At 38.1% G+C, this 20,614-nt stretch overlaps 1 protein-coding gene across 3 annotated transcripts in view; it reads right to left on the reverse strand.

Annotated features, from left to right (window-relative positions):
- The window catches only part of PEAK1 (pseudopodium enriched atypical kinase 1), a 306,975-nt gene that overhangs the window by 236,900 nt on the left and 49,461 nt on the right, over positions 1-20,614 (reverse strand). Inside the window, exon 1 of one of the 3 annotated variants that reach the window (XM_032342362.1) lies at positions 1,674-1,761. The exons of the other annotated variants lie outside the window; for them this stretch is intronic. The gene's annotated coding sequence lies outside the window, so the exon portion shown is untranslated. Of the gene's footprint in view, positions 1-1,673; positions 1,762-20,614 lie in introns of those variants that run through there. 3 annotated transcript variants of the gene reach the window in all.

Below are 20,614 nucleotides of genomic sequence, written 5' to 3' on the forward strand. Positions count from 1 at the left end.
AAATCTATAAAGAAGTTACTAAACTCGACACCCAAAGAACAGATAATCCAATCAAGAAATGGGCAAAGGACACGAACAGACATTTCTGCAAAGGAGACATCCAAATGGCCAACAGACACATGAAAAAGTGCTCCACATCACTCGGCATCAGGGAAATACAAATCAAAACCACCATGAGATACACCTTACACCAGTCAGAATAGCTAAAATTAACAAGTCAGGAAATGACAGATGCGGGTGAGGATGTGGAGAAAGGGAAACCCTCTTACACTGTTGGTGGGAATGCAAGCTGATGCAGCCACTCTGGAAAACAGCATGGAGGTTCCTCAAAAAGTTGAAAATAGAGCTACCCTATGACCCAGCAACTGCACTACTGGGTATTTACCCTAAAGGTACAAATATGGTGATCTGAAGGGGCATGTGCACCCAAGTGTTTATAGCAGCAACGTCCACAACAGCCAAACTATGGAAAGAACCTAGATGTCCATCAGCAGATGAATGGATAAAGAAGAGGTGGTATATATATACACAATGGAATACTATGCAGCTATCAAAAGAAATGAAATCTTGCCTTTTGCGATGATGTGGATGGAACTAGAGGGTATCATGCTGAGCGAAATAAGTCAATCAGAGAAAGACGATTATCCTATGATCTCCCTGATATGAGGAATCTGAGCAGCAATGTGAGGGGCTTGGGGAGTAGGGAAGGAAAAAAATGAAACAAGATGGGATCGTGAGGGAGACAAATCATAAGTGACTCTTAATCTCACAAAACAAACTGAAGGTTGCCAGGGGGAGGGGAGTAAGGGAGAGAGTGGTGGGGTTATGGACATTGGGGAGGGTATGTGCTATGGTGAGTACTGTGAAGTGTGAAAGCCTGACGATTCACAGACCTGTACCCCTGGGGCTAATAATACATTATATGTTAATTTAAAAAAAAAAAAGGAGAAAAGCAGAATGTAATGTTTGCTAACATTGAGGCATACGTGACTATAAAACTCAGAACTAGCATACTATTCATATAAAACCCACTTACATCTATTTGTAAAATGAATATACTGGTTATGGCACATAGAAATGGTTAACATCTTCTATCACTGTCAAGAGCAACGCACGCTGAATGAATTAAACAGTTGGCGAATAAAATGGAAAGGAGATCAAGTCACATTCTTTCCAAAACCTGCCCTTTCCACAGGGTTAACTGAAAGAGCAAGGACTCAAAATCTGTGATATAAACCAAAGCTCTGAGGGTCAAAAATTATATTTTATAGAATTGTCACTTTCCTCACCAACACCAATAAATAAGTTATTAACTCTACCCTTTTGGCATAATAAAGTCATTTCGATAGAACTAAAAGAGCTACAGTTTCAATGTCAACTCTTCTGAAGATAAACACTGCTGCTGTGCCTCAGAATTCAAATTGCTGCAGCAGGTCATTAGTCTGTTCTATCCTGTTGACACATTTCAACTCATTTTATAAACCTAGATTTGTTTCTCTTCTATAATCCTTGAAAAAAATATTTATGGGAAGGCAATTTCATTTTGCTAGGCTGACAGAGACCGTCCCCTGGGGAAGGGGCCAACTCAAGCGGGACTGAAGCAGCTGTTAGGAGCCAATTTTCATACCTGTTAATTGCATTTGTGACTAGGCTGCAGCATCTCACACACATACCTGGCAAGCAGTAGATAAATTGAAACAGTCACATCTCAAAGAGTTTGAAAACTAAAAGGCTCTTTCCCCCTTCCTCTGAAGAATTCAACTAGGGAACAGAACAGTAAAGGAAGACGAAAATGTCAAAAGTACATAAACATTAATTGGACCTTCCTGACTACCAAAAAAGAAAACAAAAGAATTTTATAAATAGCTAAGAGAAAACTATGCCTTCATTTGGTCATTCAACAAGTATTTACTGGAATTCCTACTGTGGCAGACACTGTTCTTAGGTGCTAGCAATATAGGAGTGAACAATGTCCCTGTCCCCATCAGAGAAGATAAAAGAGAAATAAATAACTCTTGCTCAGTCATTAGGTGCAAAGACGAAAATAAAACATGGCCATGTAATAAAGAGTGTTGGAGGAATGATCATTTATAGTGAGTGGTCAAGGGAAACCTCTTTGAACAAGGGACATGTAAGCTGAGACTTAAATGTCAAGGAGGATACAGTCAAGCAACAGTCTGAAGGAAGACCATTTCCCCCAGAGGGACAAGTAAAAGACCACCCTGAAGCTGGAATGAACTTGGTATATGCACAGAACAGAAAAAAAGGCTGAGGTGCCTCATGTTTTGTGAACAGGGTTAAGAATGGCAGCAGATAGCCCCCTCAAATTGCCATAGCCATTTCAAAGTCATCATTTGGAAAGATAAAAATAAAAACTGTGACCAATGAGCTACTTATGGGAACTCACACTTGGACTAGTAATGACCACCAAGAATCTTTCAACAGAAAAAAGAGAAACACAAGTTAAAGAAATGTCCCAGTAGCAGAGGTTTCTGAATCAGAAAGGATCAGCATCAGAGTGCTGGTTGAACCAGTGCTGTCAATCACCCCCAAAGCAACAGCGTTCAAAGTAAGATCGCTGTCCAGGACGGGTACACCTGGACGAGGGGACATTTGAGGCTCATAGAGGAAATGTTAAAATGTAGGACTCACAAATGAACTCAAGACAGAAATAAATATTTCTGAATGTGCTTGCCCTAATCCCCACCTGACCCACTCATTTCAGATAGTCCAAGGATTTCTTTTTTAAAATTTAAATGTAAAAATAGACATAAAACAATAGACAAAAAGCAATACCCTCCTAGAATAGAAATTTTTAGCAATTTAAAAAAATTTTGCCACATGTAACCATCTTCTTGGAATCACAAAATAAATTAGGATTATAAAAACAGAAAAAAAAATTTAGTAAGTACTTAGAGATCACCTGTTTTCCTTCTCTAGCAAGCACAAAACAAACCTTTGGTTTTAGAAGTATAACATTAAATGATGCTCTATTTTAAAAATAAAATATACCTATTTAAACAGAACAAACCATCTATTTGAAGGACAAACTATATTTTCTATCATTCAAAGATTCCCAACTATATGTACATGTTGTGTAATGCTAACCAGATTTTTGTAATGGTACTATAATGTTAAAATTCCCAAACTATGCTTACTGCTACTGAATAGATGCATTTTTTTTCCACAAAAACATTTTGCTAAGACTCTTAACTATTCACCTTAAAAAAAAAAAAAAAAAAAAAAAAAGAGGAGTGCCTGGGTGGCTCAGTGGGTTAAACCTCTGCCTTCAGCTCAGGTCATGATCTTGGGGTCCTGGGATTGAGTCCCACATCGGGCTCTCTGCTTGGTGGGGAGCCTGCTTCCCCCTCTCTGTGCCTGCCTCTCTGCCTACTTGTGATCTCTCTCTATATATATAATTAAATAAATAAAATCTTTAAAAGAGAGAGAGAGAGAATAGGAAAACAATGGAGATCAGAAGTTTGTTTTAGAGGAGGTACATGGCAATGTGCCTCTATATGAGCTACATGTTTAATTTTTAATAAAAAAGAACACTAGCATCAGAGACTATAATCCCACCTCTATCATTTCCTGACCCACAGTCTTCCAGATCAGTAAGATGAGGCTACTACCATCTACTCTCACAACAGAAAGATTAAATAAAATGTAATAAGTGAAGGTTAATGCATTGCAGTATTATTATTGGTAATCATCATAGGGGGAATAAAAGCAAATATATGTTAAAAAAAAAAAGACAAATAATCTAAATTACAGGTTATAAGAGCTAACCACAATGTAAGTAATACGTCTGGAGTTGAATATACAGGCCAAATTCCTGCTTTACCTATAAAGAACAAAAACTCAGAATTTAAGTGACAAGCCCCAAGTCAAAAAGCAGGCAGAAAAGGGGCTAAAATCTTATTTAAATTTCTAAATGTGGTATATATTTACAGAGCACTTTGACACACTGAAGAGCCAACTAATCTGCATTATAAAATAGTTAATTTGACTGCTGAGAAAGCCCAAGGCTTACCAAAGATAGCCAGCTAGTAGTTCATGATGAACCACAGGTAAAACCTACAACACTACATACTGTTCTCTTGCTCTTTTTTTTTTTTTTTTAAGATTTTATTTATTTATTAGGGGTGGGGAGAGTACAGAGGGCAGGAGAAGGAGAGGGAGACTCCCATTGAGCAGGGAGCTAGATGCAGGACTCAATCTCAGGACCCTGGAATCATAACCTGAGCTGAAAGCAGATGCGTAACTGAATGAGCCACACAGGCGCCTATGAATACTGCTTCTCTTAAAATAGTGACTGAAAATCTTTCTCATTCATAACTTGACTTAGGAAAAAAAAAAAGTATGCCTTAGCAAGCAATCATATTTTTTAATTCAGGTAATAATTTTTATTTTTTTAAGATTTTATTTATTTATTTGACAGGGAGAGAGAGACAAAGGGAGAGAGAGGTGGGGAGAGACAGCAAACCCAAGCAGGGGAAGCATCAGAAGGACAGGGAGAAGCAGGCTCCCCACCCAGCAGAGAGCCCAACGTGGGAATCCCAGAACGTGGGATCATGACTTGAGACAGAGGCAGATGCTTAATTATGACTGAGCCACCCAGGTACCGCAATTCATGTAATAATTATTTTTTAAAGTCATACTATAAAGACATAAATGTTTGTATTGTGTTTAAATAGAATCAGTCAGCTTCTTAACATTAAAATGCTCACATCAAAGACAAGTCTTTTGATATATTCCCAGATTAAAACCTCTACTGATACAGGCTTAATATAAGGTAGCAAGGATTATTTTTATTGTTTATTCACAGATTATTTAGACAGAACAGCTGGGTTAGTGAGTTGCTGAATATTTTATCATAATCAAGAAGTCTATTGTTTCTATCACTAATGACTCTAATAAACACATCCTTAAAAATTACTTCATCAATCCTTTATTTTCTTTCATGTAGGATTTTCAGGTTAACCCTTAGGTCAATCCATTCTTGTATTTAAGTCAAGATGATTCATTTTCACAAAATAATTATGTTACAAATACTTCATTATTATTCAGCTAAAGGGAGAGACTGACTGAGAAACTGATGAAAAGAAAAGGATTCATATGGAGATGAGCCAAGTAAACAATACAGTAACTAAGTAACAGTCATACTTACATTACATGTTTCTGGATGTCACTGAGAAAATATACAACTGCTTTAAAAAGGATCAAGCTTTGCAGCAAGATTTCTAGGTTTAACAAGAGAACATGACACAGCAATGCAGGAAGTCAGAGCTCAGCCACCATGATGGTTTTCAGATCATTTATACAAATATAGTGAGAGCATTTTCTCTATTCCAAAGAGGCCTCCGTCAAAAGTCACTTTCAAAGATATGAAAATGCAGGTCCACATGCATAAAAGTAATTTCTGAGTCTTGCAAATAATAACTGGCAACACTGTGGTTGAGCAGGTGACAGCAGAAGAGAAACACTAAATTAATACACAAATGAGCAGCAACCACTCACATTACTTGCACATGAATGAGAGAAGAATAAATATATAATTTGGGTGGAGATCAAGCACTCTTGAAATAGTCATGGCCAGAGAACACCATCTAATTAACTGCTTAGCTCAGTTCATAAGACTTCACTTGGGCTCAGCAAGGACTGTCACTGAATAGAGAAGAGGGCACAGCCCAAATGTAGCAAGTTGTCTGCTGAACTGAGACACACACCATAAAGTATGCTGCCTGTTTTCTGAGCATTTTTAAAACTGCATTTGATAATAAGGTAATTGTGAACTCTTTAGGGAAGCAAAATAAGTAAGTGTGTTAGAAATTCAACTGGAAAACACCCCCAGCTTGTGACAAAGCACACTATGTGATTTCTTACGGCTTCCTTGGCCACAGCTCTAAAAGAGCCGTACAATTCAGAATGATCAAGTGGAAGCAACTTATAATAAAGACAGATAAATTCTGTATAACCCATTATTTTTGTATTAAAATTATCTAAAGATAATTTGTATTTGGCTATTACATAGCATAATCAATTACTAGAATTCTTCATTCCTCAATTACCTTGGCCATTCAAGAGCTTACTATAAACATATTCTTCTGTTAAGAGCAATTCACACACACACACAAAAAAAGAGCAATTCACACTTAAACTACTCTACTAATTACAATATACTGGACTGCCTGGGTGGCTCAGTTGGTTGAGCATCTGCCTCTTCGATTTCAGCTCAGGCTTCATGATCTCAGGGTCTGGAGATTCAGCCCCATGCTCAGCAGGGAGTCTGCTTAGGACTCTCTCTCCCTCCGCCCCTCCTCTGCTCACTAGCACACATTCTCTCCCTCCCGCTCTCAAATTAATTAATTAAAAACAACAACAATATTCATTCAACACACATATATTGAGCACTTATTGTGTGCCAGGCACTCTGAGTGGAAATACTTGGAAACACCAAGCTGAATTACATTAGCCCTTGCTTTTGGAGGTAGAAGGTATGGCTTACAGATGTGCAAATATTATATAATGTGTACAAATCACAATATAGAAAGGGAAAGGACTTAATTCTTCCTGAGGAAGTGAAAAGAGGCTTGTCAGACAACCTAATTTTTTCACTGAGTGTTATAAGGAGTTTAGTTGATACATTACAGATTGCAAGGAAAGGGAAGCATGACAGATCTACAGCCTGTGCAAAGTTGTATAGTTAGAAAAGAGTACTTGTTTGGCACGGCAACAACATAGTCCAAAATAAATAAAAAGCGATCACCAGAATGGGGAACAAAGGATCTTCAGTGAAGCAACTGAGGAAGTTCAGACTTTATCCCAAAGAAAATGTGATGCACTGAAAAGTTTAAAGCAGGAGGGATGCCTGGGTGGCTCATTTGGTTAAGTGTCCAACTCTTGGTTTTGGCTCAGGTCATGATCTCAGGGTCTTGAGATCAGGCCCCACTCAGGCTCTGCACTTAGCACAGAGTCTGCTTGTCCCTCTCCCTCTGCTCCTCCTCTCCCACCCCCACCTCCATCTATCTCTTTTTCTCTCTCTCTAATAAATAAAAAAGGTTCCAAGCAGGAATGTGATTGATTTTTGCTTTAGAAAAATCCTTCTGGCCATATGTGATATAACGATTTACAGTGATTTGTTATCATCTGAATGACCAAAATATATTTCTCAAAAATATTTGGTCTTCAGCCCTAGTTCCTGAAAACACTTCAGGCCATAAAGGTGAAATGGATGTCGTTATTATTAATGAAGGTGACTTCTGGACCCCACCCAGGGGCAGGCATTTGTTGCCAGGAGGACCAACCATGTAATCAGAGCATTGGAACTTTCAATCACCCTCACTCCATCCCAGAGTGGGGAAGGGAGAGGAGCTGGAGGTTGAATCAACCAATGGCCAGTGACTTAGTCAATTGTGACTATGTAATGAAGCCTCCATAAAAACCCAAGAGGACAGCTGTCTTAGTCCTCCTTTTCAGAGAGATTCCATGTTGGGGGGGGAGGGGCAGAATGTTGAGCCAGGCCCCAAGGTCCATGAGGACAGAAGCTCCTTTGTCAGGGATGTCACCTTAGGCAGCTCTTCATATGGACATTGATTCATATACTTTATCATATCCTTTAATAAACTGGTAAATGTAACTATGTGTTTTCCTGTGTTCTGTGAGCTGTTCTAGCAAATTCATTGAACCTAAAGAGGAGGTTGTTGGAACCTACAATATGTACCTGGTTGGTCAGAAGCACAGGTAAGAGCCTGGGGCTTGTGACTGGTGTCTGAATTAGAGGGTGAGGGCAGTCTTGCAGAACTGAACCCTTAACCTATGAAATCTGATGCTATCTCTGAGCTGATGGTGTCAGAATTGAGTTGAATTCTCAGAAATCCTACTCTGAGAATTGCTTGGTGTTGTGTGTGGGAACCCCTGCCCCCAACACTGAAATTTAATCTGAGAACTCTGAAGGACCATATATAGAAAAAAAGGAAGGAAACAGGTTTGAGCAATCAAGTTTGATAGTTCTACTGAAAGATTATTAAGGGGTGCCTGACTGGCTGAGTCAGAGTACTATGTGACTCCTAATCTCGGAGCGGTGAGTGCAAGCCCCACATTGGGTATAGAGATAAATAAATAGAGACTTAAAAAAAGATTATTAAAAAATCACTACTACCCTTAGATGAAAGCAACAGATTTAATCCTTATGAGGCCACACCATTCTCTATGTAATGAGTGATACAAAGGTCAAGAGGAAGTATCTTGCTGGGTCTCACCCACAGAGACCACTTTTCACCTACCTAGAACTCCAGAATGCCTAGTTCAAATGACAGAGTCCATTTCCAGAACAAGTCTTCATGCAGATGTGCACCCCCTAGACCTGAAGAGTAGCTAAGAGGTAGCTACTAAGGAAAGATGGGGGCTATGGAGAGAGCTTGAACATTTTACCACAATAAAAAGATCTATATAATGTATATCTGCAACATTACATATGTTACATATATCGCATATAATTTATATACTTCAAAATATTTTCATTGTGGTAAGATGTATATATAATCATATATGAGTATATACATTTACATATTAGTATATAAGTACTATATTAATTATATAATATTGTGAATTAGCAATTTCATGACATACTCATGTATAAATGTTTATTTGTGCCTAAAACCTAAGGTTTTTTATGAATTATAGTACCAACCTGAAGTTTTAAAACTTTTATTGTTTCAAGAAGAACTGAAGTAATTCTTTAACAGAAAAAAAAAAAAAAAAGGTTTCTCCTATAAGATAGAAATACTAAATTCAGGTTCAACTTACAAGAAAGTTAAAGCAACATGAAGATAGATATGCCAACCAGGTGTTGAAAACAGCTTGGTTTAGGGGGGGAAAAATCATTTAGTAAAGGATCAATGTGTGGCCAAAGGCAGGTATTTGTTACACATAAATGAGCTACTGCATTCCAGAGCTCTGCTCATTAGTGTACAGAGATGCATTACCCTCACATTAAATAAAGACTCAGTGAGCAAAACACCGTAGCAAGCATCTGTTGGCTAATGACAAAGAAAACCATGGACCCTCTGAGGCCAATTTCCATCCAGCTGTAAGCACGGAAGCAGCACACACATGCATTGCTTTTCAGTATCACCCTCAAATAACCATGAAAAAGAAGCTCTTTAGCCTTCATGTCACTCTGTGGCAAAAGCAATACAAGTATTAATTACATATGCTAAACAAGGTACTTAGAAAAAGTTAACCCCATATTAGCAGAAATCACATATATAACTGCATTTCATTCTCATTCCACTTTTCTATCATCAGGAGAATGATTGGTCCGAAGAAGGCACTAAACAAAACTGTAAACTAGGCAAAGTTTGTCTTCTTACGTCAGTTACTTTTTCCTGCCAATGCTTCATTACCTTTTTTTTCTCTCCACCCTATTCTCAATGTTCACATATTTCCTCCAGACTTCTGCTATGTTCTCTGGGGCCTGCCTTGGCCTCCCTTTCCCCTGTGTTAAAATTTATCATGCCTGCATATATATTTCTCAGAACTTCATGTGACCTGATAGCAGCATCCACAAACATCTCTAACTCCTTCAACCTGCTCCTCACTCTCTAATGCTTTTACCTAACCTCAAGACCACACCTTCTCCTGCCTTCTCGGAAACCTTCTACATAGCCTTTATCTTTCTTACATATTCAACTTTCTTAACTAGTGTCTTTCTCTCAGTACATAAACATATTTGAATCTCTATCTAAAAGGCAACAAAATCCTTAGCTTCGTATTAAAAAGGTAAATAGTATACAGAACTTAGTTCTGTATACTATACTATACTAAAGTATATATAGTATACTATACTATACTAGTTTTGCTAGTATACAGAACTTACTCTATGGTGTCCTCCCCCATAGTCTCTGCCTTCCCCTCACCCCAGGCCACAGCAATGTGACTTCTCTTCACACCATAACATTAATCCAAGAGCTCTTCATCTAGAGGCTAGAGGAACTGTGGATAAAACTCAGAAGACCTATGAACTTGGATGAGAAAATATATTATTTCTTTATTTCCTCCAACCTCTAATATTTCTAATACTATATTTACTAAATTACTATAGGCCTGCTACTATACCTTGTCGTGTATCCTGTTAAGCAAACACATAATACTTTATTAGTACAATTAGCTTGGTAATAAAACTTTAAGATAAGGGTGCCTAGGCGGCTCAGATCATGATTTCAGGGTCCTGGGATTGAGCCCTGTATCTGGCTCCATGCTCAGTGGGGAGTCTGCTTCTCCCTCTCCCTCTGCCCCTTCCACCCATTTGCACTCCCTTTAGCTCTCTCTCAAATTAAAAACAAAAAAACAAAAACTTTAATATAATTGGTTTCCCTTGTGATCCTATGCATTTCATTTTATCCATCTGCGGCAGACTTTTTCCAAATATGCCGCAAAAATATCTCCCACCCACATGCTCTTCTAATGGTGTAAATTTGCGGCTCACCCACAAAGATATGGAGTCTGATTCCCTTCTTAAATCCAAGCTGGCACTGAACTTGATTGTAACCAAGAGTGTGTGGTAAAGCAACCAGGAGTGACTTCCCAGGTTTGGTTAGGAAAAGTGATGCAGGTTCTGAGACTAGGCTTGGGACAATTTGTTAAACAGTGATAGTTTCCAGAACAGAATCTGACACCGGGAACTGGAATGCTGCCATAATAAAAATGTAAAACAGGGACACCAGCTGTGGGACTGGGTAGCAGAAATGAACAGGAAGGACCACAAGGATCTTACAGCAAAAATCTGATGAGCATCGAAGAGGCTACTGAAAAGGCCTTAAAGGAGAGGGAGTAAACTGTTACCAGAAGCTGGAGGAAAAAAGACCGTTATAAAAGGGCAGAAAATTTAGCAAAACTGTTGCTTGTTATAAGTCAAAAAAAAAAAAAAATGCTGACAATGAACTGTTACTTCTAGCTAAAGTAATTTCCAAGCAGAATGTCCGAAGTGTCAACTGCTTTCTTTTATAGATATATAACATAAGGTGCAGCTGGAGAGATGTGCTAAAGAAGAAAGTCTTCTGTTTTCAAATGGAATTTAGAGGAAATTGAAAGAAACCAGCAATTGCTGGGTTCAAAAATAAAACTATTTTTCATCCACAATCTCTCCCAGCAGAGAATGCTGGAAACAAAAAAAGGTCTGGGGACAAGATCAAATACAGGGTGCTGAAAGGAAAATCTGGTCTCTAGACAGAGATGAAACCAAGGGTGTTGCTGTAAAATCCTTTGTTAACACTCAGTTTCTCCTTCTCAATCTCTTTCTCCCAGTGCCTTTCTCTGTACGTGTTTGCTAAAACTAGATATGCTCAGGGGTTCTGTCCTGAATCCTGAGCAATTCCTTCTTCAACCACTCCCCAAAAACTATTAACCTCAAAATCTTTCTCTCTCAAGCTTCTACCTCTCTCCAAAAACTGCATACAGATCTGCACATCTCCACTTGAATACCTCAGAAAAACCTCAAACTAGATATTTTAAGAAACTATCAATTTCCCATCCCACAACTTCTTTCTGTTTTATGTATTTGCTTATTTATTTATTTAATTATGGCGGGGGGGGGGGTGGCAGAGGGAAGGCAGAGAGAGACTCCTAAGCAGGTTTCACATGTCATCGTGAGTCTGACACAGGACTCAATCTCACAACCCCAAGATCATGCCCTGAGTTGAAATCAAGAGTTGGACGCTTAACCAACTGAACCATCAGACAGTCCACAAATTCCTTCTAAACCCAAACATGCATTGGAGATAAACAGCTCTGCCCATTTAATTGCCCAATTTTCTTTCCCTACATACTGTTTTCCCCTCAACCAACATCTAATCAATCATCAGGTTATACAGATTCTATCTTCCCCCATACACTGGCTTATTCTAACCATGTCAAAATCTCACTGTGGATATGAGTAGCTACTTTTCTATCTAGAATGCAACTCCTGTTATAAATGCTAACTACTTCACTATGTGTTAATCTAATTCAAAAATATGGAACACCTATTCTATGGCAAATCTGGCAGGACCTATGCCAGGGCTAGGCAAACAAAACTGAGACAGAGAAACCGAACGGACTCTCCTGTTTCTCTGCTAGACCCCATTTTCTCATGCTATCTATCTCACCTTGCATCCGAGTAAACCAAAGCAGCTATGATTCCCCACGGGGGAAGCAAGAAAGTTAACCATTCTCAGAGTTCTACCCTGGGCCCCCACATACCTGATAACATCTGAGAAGAAAGAGATCGTGAGCATGATCCAGGACAATGGCTTCAAACCTCCAGGACAATGGCTTCAAACCTCAGTTTGTGCCAATACCCCCTTACCTTCGGTGATTTATGGGAAAACACCTACTGTTCAGCTGACACCTTTGATCAGACCCTACCCTGGGTTCCGAAGGAACATGCACCCCTTCCCAATATAAACTCCTAACCCCAAGCAGCGGGAAGCCTCACTTCTGCTTTTCTGAGTCTCCCAGAACCTCCGTCTGCTGTACACTGTGTCACTTACACTACTCACTATAAACTCTGCTCTCACTTTCTCTAGGCTCGTGTTTGATTTCTATCCTGCCCTAAGACAAGCGCTTTCTTGACTGGTCCTTCAAGGCCTCCTCTGGGACCTCAGACCCAGCCTTCCTACGTCAAAATTAAGTGAGAAACAGGTCCTGTCTCTTCTCTGAAATCACAGGAAAAAAGGAAAATAAGTACAACACTGGGGTTTATCACGGAAGGTAGCATTGTATGGCAGACTAATTCTTTTGCAGGGGCGTAGATACAGCAGGCAATAAGCAAAACGACAGGATAAATGTAATACATTCTCTTGGAGAAGAGAGTTTCTTTGATGTAAGTAACTTAACAAAAAATTTTAACATCAACTCATTATAAGAAGAATACAAAACTTACATGAAAGATGCAATATAATACTTATAGATTCATGGGACATTTGAGCAAGAATAACGGTCTGGAATTAGAATTTAAAGTAATATTACTAAGCAGAAGGAGAGCCACTTTAAGTCAAAGACCCTCTTAGAAGTAAGTGACCCCACCTATCCAAAAAGGCAGCCAGGGCTGGGTGAACATTCAGTGAAACACCATTGGATGATCGGAAAGATTCTGTGGGATTCTTTGCTACAGCCAGCCTCCCCTCTACACAGCCTCTATTCAGACACAGCACGAAAGAAGTTTTGCAGATGACTGAGGAATCTTGAACGAACTCATTTTTTTGTCAGATTAAAGTCACCTGTTAACTATGTAAGGGAAGTCTGTGAAAGCTAAGAAAAACTTTATGCTGGCTCCAATTCCTGCCAAAATGGCCAGAAAAACGGACAAGAGAGACTGAAGAGGCATTTAACATCAGAACATATGCATATAACCAATGAACATATGAACAATGTTCAACATCACTGGAGATCATGGAAACTCAGAGCAAAATTCTTTGTCAATAAAAACAAAAAGCTTTGAAAACAAACCAAAAAGAAAAGGCCGCCTACAGTTCTCTCTAGTTCAGACATTCCTTACCTCTACCTTTCATTGCCTTTGAGCAATTTTTAAATTTAAAAACTGTAGAAAGTGGATAATAATGTGGACTATTTTTTAGCACAAAGGAGCAAATTAGTTGTGTCCAGTGGATTACAAGTGATAATTGTCCAGTTTTTGCATCCATCTGAAAAATTCATTTCAGCATTCCTTTACTGCATACAAAAAAATGACTCTTCAAATTTGCCTTTGAACTAACATCTTACTAGTTTCCTCATTAACTAGGGAGTTAAACATCTGACAAGCGTTCATTTTGTATCTGTATGAGTCATGATTATAACACCTTTTTAAAAATCCTTTAAAAAAATCCTTTTAACACCACAATCAGAATACAATACCATCCATTTATGATTAAAAGAAAAAAGTAAAAAACCCTCTCAGCAAGTGAATAGAAAGGGTTCTTCAACCTGAGGATAACAACTTCATGGTAAAAGTCTGAAAACTTTCTTCCTAAACTCAGGAACAAGCCAAGGACATCTGCTCTCACCACTTCTATTCAATACTATACTAGAGGTTCTAGTCAGTAAAATGAAGCAAGGGAAAAAAAATACAGGTTGATAGGAAGAAGTAAAACTGTCTTTACTTACATACACATCGTAATTGTATAACAAAGCCTAGAGAATCAAAATAAACAAAACAAAACAAAAAAAAACCCCCCCACAAAGCTAATAGAACTAACAACAGCCAATATATAAAATTCAGTTATACTTTTACATACTAGTAATCAACAGTGGAAATGAAATACTTTTAAAATGTCATAATAGCATTAAAAAAATCAAAGTGCAAAATTTGTACACAAAAAGAAAATAATATCAGTGGGACCATAAATATGTAGAGCTGACCTTTGAACAACATGGGTTTGAATTGTGTGGGTCCACTTATATGCAGGTTTTTTTTCAATAAACACAATACAGTACTGTAAAAAAAAAAAAAAAAGAAAGAAAATAATAATTATGGCTCTTGAGAAATTAAAGATGATCTAAATAAATGGACAATGATAACATGTTTACAATATTAAAATGTCTATCTTCTCCTAATTGATCTGTGGAGTGAACATGGGTATCAAGTAAAATCTACAGATGTTTTTGTAGAAAATGAAAAGCTAACCCTAATATCCCCATAGAGAACTGTGTATGAATATACAAAGGACCTAGAAGAGTCAAAACAAATCTTTAGAAGAACAAAATTGGAGAATTTCTACCATTTCACTTCAAAACTGATCACTAAACTACTGTAATCGATATAGCATAGTATCAGCAAAGGGGGAAAAAATGTCAATTAAACAAGACAGAGCTCAGAAATACACATACACATATACAGCCAACTGATTTCTGATAAAGTCATCAAAGCAATTAATGAGAAAAAGAAAGTCTTTTTAACAGTGGTGCTGGGAAAACTGGGTATCCACATGCAAAAGAATGAAGCCAGACCCATACTTAACAACATGTATAAAACTTAATTCCAAATGCATCAAATATCTAAACCTAAGACCTAAAATAATAAAACTCTTAGAAGAAAACATAGGACAAAAGCTTAATGACATTGCATTTGGCAGTGATTTCTTGGATATGATACACCAAAAGCACAGGTAACAAAAGTCAAGACAAATTGGACTTCATGAAAATTTTTAAATCTTGCACATCAAAAGACACTATCCACAGAGTAAAAATAAAAGGCCACAGCATAGGAGAAAATAGTTGCAAATCATGTATCTGATAAGATATTAATATCCAGAAAATAGAACTCCTAAAACCCAACAATAACAAAACCACCCAATTCAAAAATGGGCAAAAGACCTGAATAGATACTTCTCCAAGAAGATATATGAATGGCCAGTAAGCACATGAAAAGATGCTCAATATCACTGATCACTAGGGAAGTGCAAATCAAAACTACAATGAGATACCACCTCATATCCAGTCAGATAGCTAATATTAAAACAAACAAACAAAACACACACACACAGACACATCCCAGAAAACAAAAAAAGCTGATAAGGATGTGGAGAAATTGGAACTGTGTGTTGTTGGGGAATGTTACATGGTACCATTGTTGTTTAAAACAGCATGATAGTTCCTCAAAAATTAAAAATAGAATTACCATATGATCCAGCAATTTCACCTCTGGGTATATACCCAAAAGAATTGAAAACAGGGTCCCAAAGAGATATTTGTACACCCCACTCACAGGAGTATTTTTCACAATAGCCAAAACATGGAAGCAACCAATTATCCATTGACAGATGAATGTATTAGCAAAATGTGGTATAAACATACAATGGAATATCATTCAACCTCAAAAAGGAAGAATATTGTTCCATTTGCTACAACATGGATGAATCTTGAGGACATGATGCTAAATGAAAAAGCCACTTACAAAGACAAATACTGTATGATTCTGACCACATGAGGTACTGAGAGAAATGTAAATCATAAAAACAGAAAGTAGTTCTGATACCTGCCAGAGACTGGGGAAGATAAAAATGGGGATTCATTGCTTACTGCATATAGAGTTCATTTTACAAGATGAAAAAGAATTATGGGGATGGATGTTGGTGATAAATGCACAACATTCTTAAAGTGCTTAATACCACTGAACTGTATACTGAGAGATGGTTAAGATGATCAATTTGTTATCTTTTACAACTTTTTAAAAAAGACATTAAAAAGAGAATGGGAAGAAAGAAGTTGGTAAGGTGAAAACAGATGAATTTCTTTGAAAAAAAAAAAGTGACAGGTGGGAGGAGCAAAATGGCAGAGGAGTAGGAGATCTAAATTTCATCTGGTCCCAGAAATTTGACTAGTTGGTTATCAAACCATTCTGAACACCTACAAACTCAACAGGAGATCGAAGAGAAGAATGGCAGCAATTCTATGAACATAAAAGCAACCACTTTCTGGAAGGTAGGACATGCAGAGAAGTGAATCCAAGGAGATATTTGGGAAGACAGACCGATGGGGGAGGGTTCCACTCCCAGCAAGCGGTAAAGCAGTGGAGCACAAAACTGAGCTTTTATTAGATGTCTGCTCTGCAGAGAGACGTCACTCCAGTGGCTAAGGGGAAAGTGGGTGGAGGGTGGAACCCTTGCTGGGACAGTGTGGTCTTAGGACCCTCAGTGTCACAGGAAGACCAGGGGTGTCTGAGTGTGGCAAAGCTCCCAGGCATCAGAGCTGGGAAGCTGGCTGGAGAGACGGAGCTGAGGAGTGAGCTCACAGCTCAGTGTTGCCTTAAACAGTGATCCTTGGCATAGTCAGACCACTACTCTTCGAATAGGGACCCAACAAGCAGCAGATTCGGGGAGACTACCCTTTCTCCCCTGGGAGGAGTGGAACAGGAGCACACTGCAGGAAGCTGCTAGGTTTGGAGACTCCAAACAGGGCTGTGCACCAGAGACAGAAATGCTCAGTCACAGCATTTGTGAGCTCAGAGTGCAGCCAGATCTCGGAGTGCAGCCGGAGACCAAGGAGATGGGAGAGACTGATTGCTTTTCTCTGAGGGTGCACTGAGGAGTGGGGCCCTGAGCTCTCGGGTCCTCCGGATCGAAGACTGGGAGGTTGCCATTTCCATTCTTCTCCTCCAAAGCTGTAAGGATAGCTTTCAGGGAACAAAAGCTACCAACAGCAAAACTGAGCAGATTACTTAGCCTGGTCCATGGCAAGGGTGGTGCACAGATGTTGGCAAGGATAAGGAGAAAGGGGAACCCTCCTACACTATTGGTGGGAATGCAAGCTGGTACAGCCACTCTGGAAAACAGTATGGAGGTTCTTCAAAAAGTTGACAATAGAGCTACCCTACAACCCAGCAACTGCACTACTGGGTATTTACCCTAAAGAGACAAATGTAGTGATCTGATGGGGCATGTGCACCCCAATGTCTATAGCAGCAATGTCCACAGTAGCCAAACTATGGAAAGAGTCTCGATGTCCAATGTCCATCAACACATCAATGGATAAAGAAGATGTGGTGCACACATACAAACAAACACACACAGGAATATTATGCAGCCATCAAAAATTGAACTCTTGCCATTTGCAATGACGTGGATGGAACTAGAGGATTTTATGCTGAGCAAAATAAGTCAATCCAAGAAAGACAATTATCATTCGATCTCACTGATATGAGGAATTTGAAAAACAAGACAGAGGATCATAGGGGAAGGGAGGAAAAAATGAAATAAGATGAAACCAGAGAAAGACAAACCATGAGAGACTACTAAACTCAGGAAACAAACTGAGGGCTGCTTGGGGAGGGGGTTGGGGGGGTTGGAGGTGAGAAGGTAAAGGGTGGCTTGGTGATGGACAATGGGAAGGGTACGTGCTATGGTGAGTGCTGTGAATTGTGTAAGACTGATGATTCACAGACCTGTACCCCTGAAACAAATAATGCATTATATGTTAATAAAAATAATAATATTAATTAATTAATTAATAATTGTTTAAAGACTGTAATCACTAAGAAAATTAATAAATAAACTTCCAGTTAAAAGATGAGTAAGTTCTGACAATCAAACATATAGCACAGCAACTAAATTAATGGTAATTTAACAATACTGTGTTGTAGGCATGGAAGTTGCTAAGAGAGTAGATATTAATAGTCTCTCCACCTCTTACCACCCCCCACACAAAGCTATGTTAAATAATGAATGTGTTAACTAACCTTATTGTGGTAACCATTTTATAACACATACCTGTATCAAATTATCACATTGTATACTTGAAACTTATACAATGTTATGTGAAATTTTATCTCCATAAAGCTAAATAAAAAACAAGAATTTAAATGGAAAAAAATAGTGACAGAAATCAGAAAAGTGGTTTGCTCTGGTAAGAGGAGAGAATGTCAAGGAGTCTTAAGGAACTTAAAGAGTCATAAAAATGTTTTACATGTTATACAGGTTTGGATTATGTAGGTAAATGCATTTGTCAACAAAATCCCTAAAATTAAGATGCTTATCACTCAACACCAGAAATAAATTGACCATAAGGTTTCACTTTTGAATATTTAAGATATCTTTATATTTTAAAGACAACTCAGTTTTGGTATATACTTATGATCCGCTTGTTCAATATGTGTATGTAATAGAATAAATCCAAGATTAAAGCACAGAATTAAGGTATTATGATGATTTTCTACTATTTAAAGGAAGAATTTATTCATTCAACATGACTTATATGGGAGTAAACACTGTAATCCATTGAAATGCAGGTTACATAACTGATACAATATTCATATACAAAATATCCTGCAGCTGTAAACATGAATGAAGTAGGTCTAACTATATGGAAAGATCTCCAAGATACAGAAGTATACTGAAAAAGGAAGAAGTAAAACAGTAAATTCTCATGGATTAAAATAAATTCCATATATATTTATATGTATATTTGTAAAAACAATCTGAAAGTAAATAAATTGTAAATGGTACTTCCTTCTGAAAATAGCAACAGGGGATCAAAAGTGAAGGGAAGAGTAACTTTTCACTGTAAATCCTTTTGTACCCTCTGGATTATTTCTGACTATATAGTTGCTTTGGCAATTTCCACGGAGACAGAGGAGAAAGAGGGCCTCAAACAATGTTCATGTTTCTTGTAAGCAATCTCTCCCATGCCTTATGGCAGATATTCTAAATCTTCATCACTCCCCTCAAACTCCACATCTCACCCTTCTTGCCTACTTGCACAACATCAACAACCACAATATCCCAAAGCCAACAACTCTGTTTTCTACTCCAGGGAAAAGGGGGAACTCCCTATATTTCCTAATTCACATCCATATATTTACCTCTGGACTACATCCATGGGTATCTCCTTTCCTCAGAAGGAAGAGGCCATTCCAGGCAAATCTTGTGTTCTTAGGCTATTTCCTGTCTCTATAGGAAAGCCTATTCTCTCTATTAGTCCTCTTTCTACTTCTACAAGCTTGCTCTTAACTTGTCCTTTCTCCTGCCACCTCTGTATAGATGCATGCTCAAGCCCCTCCCTTTTAAAAAAAAATTATCTTACATTCCCCTTTAGGCAGGATCCTAAATTCATTCTTCCCTTCACAGTTAAACTCTCACAGGAGTGGGGACAGTCTCTACCTGAGGCAGTCTCTTCATCTCCCATTCACTTCTCAAATCTACCACAATCTTGCTCAGTCCCCACTGCTACTTAAAAACACTCTTGCTGAAATCATTTAAGATGAAACCTATAGGTAAGGCATTTTGTGAACCTTATTTTACTTCATCTCTCTGCTGTACTTGACACTGCTGACTGCTTCCACCCTCCTGAAACTCTCAAATCCCTTGACTTCTGTGACACATCTCTTTCCTATCTATTATGCAGTGAAGATTCAAAAACAAGTATGACAAAGTCCCTGACTTCAAGCAAAGACTCTAAAATGAGTGAAATCAATGCAAACTGTCACAACACAGTGAAAAAGTACTATGATAGAGACAGGTACAAAATGCTATGGTAGGTTTGTAAAGGGGAAGGAGAGGGAGTATGCATTTTAGGAGGAGGAAACCAACATGGACAAAGGCACATGTATAAATCAACATAGTCTGTATAGGGAATTTGATGGATAATGGTTGAGCACACAAGTTTTGAAACCAACCAATCTTATTCTACCACTTACCAACTGAATAAAAGTAAAATAAGTCTATCTCACAGGACTATAATGAAAATTAAATACTATTTATAAAGCACGAGCACAGGACCTGGCTTACATTGATTTCTCAATAAATGTTAACTCCTTCATGGCAAAAAAGTCAACAAACTAGGAATAAAAGGAAACTACTTCAACATGACAAAGGACAGTTACCAAAAAACCACAGGTAACATCGCACTTGATGCTGAAAGACTGAGAGCTTTCACCCTAAGGAACAAGACAAGGATGTCCACTCTTATCACTCTCATTGTGGTTTTGATTTATGTTTCCTTAATGAATAATGATATTGAATATCTTTTCATGTGCTAATTGGCCATTTATATATCTTTTTTTGGAGAAATATCTATTTGAATCCTTTGCCCACTTAAAAATTATGTTGTTTCCTCTTTTATTGTAAGATTTTTTTTTAGATAT

This window comes from Mustela erminea, chromosome 5, assembly GCF_009829155.1.
Source record: "Mustela erminea isolate mMusErm1 chromosome 5, mMusErm1.Pri, whole genome shotgun sequence".
Classification (NCBI taxonomy): Eukaryota; Metazoa; Chordata; class Mammalia; order Carnivora; family Mustelidae; genus Mustela; species Mustela erminea.